Here is a 6,146-nt window from a genome sequence, read left to right on the forward strand (position 1 = left end):
AAAAAATTGCTAATGAATTAGTGATCACTATGTCGTTGCCTGTACAAAAAGAACTCTCAATTGCTTGGGGTGTTCACCATTGTAAGTATGTCCATTGAAATCAATTGGAATAAAAGTTAAGATAATGCATGAATATGTCCTTTTCTTTTAAGTGCAACTGAAAATTAAAGTTCTTGTTGCCAACTCTGTACCTTGGTATGCAAGCTAATCTTACCTTAATTGTCAATGATAGCAATTTATCAAGCTTTTCATTGTCTTGGTTATTGGTCACATTTTTGTCCTTAAACTAGCATTGGCTCTAGCAAATCTAAAAAAAAAAAATCTCAATTAAATTGAAAATAAGATGCATAATTTTTTTTTCCTCAAGACATCATTTGTATTAAAAGAGCGAAAAATATTTACAATACCATGCTATATACACCATGTAAGCAAACCATAGTCACCCAAACCTAAGGGTGCAAGTTTGGCCCTCGCAGCTCTGACCCGCCCTAAGCCCGAATAGGGTTTGGGCTAAAGATTTTGGCCCTAAGGGCGGGTTAGGGCCAAAATATTTTTGCCTTGAACAAGGGCCAAGGGCGGGTTAGGGCCAAAATATTCTGGCCCTAAACTAGGGCCAAGGGCGGGACTGGGATTACTCTCTGGCCTGCCCAGCCCATCCCGGTCCGTCCCTGATTTTGACCCTGATTTTGGCCCTGATTGTGACCCTAATCTTGGCCCTGATCTTGGCCTTGATCTTTGCCTTGATTTTGACCCTGATCTTGGCCTGATTCTGGCCCTAATCTTGGCCCTGATTCAGGCCCTGATTTGAGTCTAGACCCTCCACCCATATGGAGAGGAATTAATTCTAATCCACATGGGTGAATACTTGACACGTGTCATATTTAAAAACATGATCATGTTTTGTAAAAAACTAATAAAAATAAATTATATCCTCATTACCAATGTACTAAGTATCCATCTGATTTTGGCCCGATCTTGACCCTAATTTTGGCTCTAGTCTTAATGTTAATTTAACCCCTGATCATGTACTAAATTTTTGCCCTAATCTTCATATTAACATTGATATTACTATAAGTCTCGACTTTGACCTTCAGTCATTTTGATCATATTATACTATGGGTTCACTTTTTATATTATTTTTAAGAAATTTTTATTTTTCGAACTAAGTCATTTTAGTTCTCAAAAATCATTGATTTTTTTGGAAGAAGGTGAGATAATATACTATAAATAAAAGCTAGTATATAGAGAATTAATCTATGACAAATCTACAGCCCAACTTCTCATCATGAATATTGACATCTTTCTTTTGCCTCCAATGTGATATTTCAGGAAGGAAAAAAAAAATGCTTATTAAGGACAGATAGCTATGTTTGTAACTAAAATATCATTTTCATTAAATACGAAAAAATATCAATACTAAATTATTATTGATTTACTTGTTAACAAAGTTTTGAATATGGATTTTTTTGTTGGATAAGAATTAATGAAAGAGGTTTTCAATTTCCATCACCAAAACAATGAAAGACTTTCAGAGCTCAATATAGAATTATGGAGTATAAACTTATTTATGTTTAAAGCAACACTATTAACTTCCTGACTATGTTATCATTTTGTATGAGCTTGAATCATCTTATATTTCTATGAATTTTATTTTCAGTTTACTTGTGATACCTTTTATTTTTAATGAATTTACATTTGATATTTTAAGCCGAAGGATAGGACCAATTAAGGTTAGGGCCAAGATAGGGTCAATCATAGCCAAGTACAAGGCTAATTGGGGATAGGGCCAATCAGGGCCAATTAGGGCCAACTCATCCCGACCCGGCCCAATTAGGGTCAATTAGGGTGGGAATGGGCTTGGCTTGACCCTGTAGGGCTTAGGGTCTGAGACAATAATCCTTGGCCCTGAACTAGTGTCAAGTCGGGAATGGGTTCAGATTAGAACATATAGGGCTAGACTTGGGATTGCAAAAGCCCGCCCATTTGCAGCCCTACCCAAACCTGCAGCAGTAGTTGCCCTCAAAACACCAACCTAACTAGTTCTCTTTTAGAGCTAAACATGGTGTAAAAACATTACAACAAAAAGATAAAAATCTGAACTAATCTCAGAAATGAAATCTAGGTCACCCAGATGAATCCCATACTAGTTCATACATCACCAAAGCTGGCCACATCACATATATCCATACCCGAACACCTCTCCCTTGCTGCCAATTTTGCCATATAATCAGCTATCGGGTATGTCTCCTATAGCAGTGTGTTATTTTCCACTCCATAGATTGCAAATATACAATAAGTCCTCTCCAACACTGTTGGATCCACCATGGACTTCTTTTGGATCAACACTACAGCCGCAACAGAATTGCATTCGATCCGTTGCTTCAGAATCTGTCAATGCTTGGCCAACTCCATTCCGAACATTAAGGATTCCATTTCAACTTTATTATTTTTTTCATCTTCACCTGAAATAAACATGATATGATCCTAGCACCGTAGCTTCTTCATCACGAAACACCCCGCCCACACCCTTGGGTTCCCCATTAAACACCCACAAATTTTTGATCTTTACCCGAAGTCTGGGGAGAGTACCCAAAACACTTCTTGTGGTTGAGCAGCCTCCATCACTCTCAACGATAAGCCCATCCTTCTTGAGTGAACCAGCACTTTGGGTTCATCCTCCTGCCCTCAACCTTATATGCTTGTTGCCCGATATCAAAGAGAACATTTAGAATAACCCACTAAGGTGCACAATCCAAACCATCATAGCTATGTCTTTTCTAGAGCTGCCATAAGAAGGAACCCATTAAGCTAGGCCGCAACAAAAGAAAGAACCTTCCCTTGTTGCCGCACCATAAAACTGACTCCTGCACTGATGTTTTTGCTGTCCACATAACACCAAAATGACCAACAAAATTTTCCCCACAAGAGAGGGCTAGAGGACAGGAAAACGTAACATGAAACATATCCTTTGTAGCCTAAAACCACAACTCACGTATGGAGGCCAAGTCCACCTCAGCCATGGTCAGATTTGAGTGCCCCATAGACCCTAAAAGTGGTTTGATATCTAATATTATTTATTTATTTTATTTTTATTGGAAAATCTTTGTCCAATTAGATTCGTGTGCATTAATGTCATCATATGTTTGTCCCTCTTTTGGAGATATGAAGCAAAGAGTGATTGACACTATAATCACTAGACTAATGCTATGTAGCTCGTCAATGATCCATCTCCAGACATTTGAAATTAGAAGGTATACACTAAGATTTAATTAACAGACTTCTTCTAGCTATCTCTAAATCTAAGATCAAGGCTACAGTTTCAGAATAGAAATATGGTTAGACATTGACATTTGGAGAGCTGTCAGTAGAAACATCCAATTGCACCCAATTATGACTCGATTGTCAAATCGCCTATACATAACAGGTCGACCTTAGCTGATCCGGGGCTGCCTCGGGCGATCTAGGGCTGCAACTGGGCCAGGCTGGCCTGGCTTTTGCAATCCTAAGCCAAACCCTATATGTTCTAATCTGAGCACATTCCCGCCCAGAACCTAGTTCAGGGCCAATGATTATTGTCCCTGGCCCTAAGACCTACAGGGCCAAGTCAAGCCGATTCCCGCCCTAATTGGCCTTAATTGGGCCAGGTTGGGATGGGTTGGCCCTGTCCTTGACCCTGATTGGTCCTGTCCCTGGCCCTAATTGGCCCTGTTTTGGCCTTGACCTTGATTAGCCTTGTCCCTAGCCCTGATTTTCCCTATCTTGGCCCTAGCCTTAATTGATTATATCGTTGGACCTAAAATATCAAATGTAAATTCATAATAAATAAAAAAAAAATCACAAATAAACTAAAAATAAAATCCATAGAAGTATAAGATGATTCAAGCTCATACAAAATGATAAAATAGTTAATAAGTTGATAGTGTTGCTTTAAACATAAATAAATTTATATTCCATAATTCTATATTGAGCTTTGAAAGTCTCCCATTGCTTTGGTGATGGAAATTGAAAACCTCTCCCATTGATATCCTTATTCAACGAAAAAAAAATCCATATTCAAAACTTTGTTAACAAGTAAATCAACGATAATTTAGTATTGCTATTTTTTTTTCATAGTTAAAGAAAATGATATTTTAGTTACAAACATAGTTATCTGTCCTTAATAAAAATAAAAATAAAAATTTCTGAAATATCACATTGGAGGCAAAAGAAATATGTCAATATTCATGATGAGAAGTTGGGGTGTAGATTTGTTAGATATTAATTCTCTATATACTAGCTTTTATTATTTATAATATATTATCTCGCCTTAGTCAAAAAAAAATCAATGATTTTTGGGAACTAAAAATTACTTAGTTCGAAATATAAAAAGTGAACTCATAGTCTAGTATGATCAAAATGACTTAAGGTCAAAGTCGAGACATAGTTATATTAATGTTAATATGAAGATTAGGGTAAAAATCTAGTACATGATCAGGGTCAAATTCACATTAAAACTAGAGCCAAAATTAGAGTCAGTTTAACAACCCCCGTATTTCTAACCCGAGATCCATATTTCAGGTCCGAAAACCCGAAGGTCTAGTTGGGTAAGTTTGTGGAGTGTCCAGATAGAAGTCCATGATCCATACCTTGAACCCATGGATCTGGATCCTTTGTCTGAAAAGCCTGCCATGCTTGGTGGTTGGTCTTCTAGAAGACAAGTGTTGTTCGGAGATGTCCGGAATGAAGGTAAGATCTCCCCCATCTCTTCTTTAGGGCTAGGTTGTACTTGGATATCAACCCCCTAGCAAAAGCACCCTTGTATGGCAAATTACATGGGGGCGGTTGCTAGTGGCGGTCGATCAAACCAAGCGATCACTGGAGCGTCCTCCTTGGTCTGTTTCGGAGTTTTTGCCCTATTATGCCCCCTGACTTCTATAAAAGGTAACCCTCGTCCAAGTAACGAATATTTTATTCGTGGTTGCTAAATTTGGAGGTTAGACGGCTGCGGGGAAGTTCCGAAAGTGAATCTGAAGTGTTGGCAGTGACTTGGAGATCAGTCCTTCCCTTTTTCTGGCTTTCTGTCGTGAGGTAATGAATTCACCCTTTATTCTTTAGCCTCTTTGCCTGTTATTTTAGTGTTAACCCATCCCCTCCTCATGGTGGTTACCCTCTTTGATCTTTGTTACACTTTTTCCAATCTACTTGAGTTGTATTATCCATAAATGAAACCTTGCTTTCGTGAGAATGATAATCCAGTCAAGGGGAGAGTTCTGGGTAACCCAATGATGGTAATTGCTAGGATTTCCTTCAACCTTTGGCTTTGGGAGTATTATATTTGAGACTTAGGTCATGATTACTCGAAATTCGGATTGAAAACGAGTGATCAGAAGCCTGAGTTTCGGATTGAAACTCTCTGTTTTTGCGGCGGTCACTAGTGGCAGTCGCTCAACTTAAGCGACCGGCCTGAGCGACCGGCTGGTAAATAGTGACCAAATGACTTTTGGTTCTGATTCTCTTTGATTCAATTAACTTATATAATATTGTAACACTGTGTTTAGGTATACCTGTTTGAAAAGAAAGACTTGTAATAGTTAACAGATCTCTTTTTACGGACAATTTACTTATATGCAGGTAAGGACAACCCATTCTATCTTTTGAATAGACTTGAAATATGCTAATCCAGTGTTTATTAGAAGTAGTATTTCTTTATGTATGCTGCTTTATTCATATCTTATATATTAATCTTGTTATACTACTGCTGCTTGTCTTGTTTACATATATAGTGTGTTGATTATGAATGTTATGCATTGATGATGGTTAGTATATGGTTCTGATGGAAGAGGTATTTCTTTTGGGATATCAGAAGGCTGTGGAATGGGACACATGCCTGCTGATGTCTCCAGCACTGTCATGACTGTTTGAGGGCATTATTAGGTAGAGTCTAGAATGGCATGGCTAGGTACCCCACATGCTACTACCCTTTCGGTAGGGGGATTGAAACCGAGTGACCCATGATGACAGTGATGTGACATTGGTCCATTGTTAGTCATGTAAATGGTAGGGTTGCATATGTTAAGGTTGGGCTCATGGATGTCCAAGGATCGGACCGGGTGTCGTGAGGAATCATGAGAGCATCCGCCCCAATAATATGTGGATGACCATAGGGT

This window comes from Hakea prostrata, chromosome 4 (assembly GCF_041222555.1).
Source record: "Hakea prostrata isolate BN-2017 chromosome 4, UWA_Hpros_2, whole genome shotgun sequence".
In the NCBI taxonomy this organism is placed as follows: Eukaryota; Viridiplantae; Streptophyta; class Magnoliopsida; order Proteales; family Proteaceae; genus Hakea; species Hakea prostrata.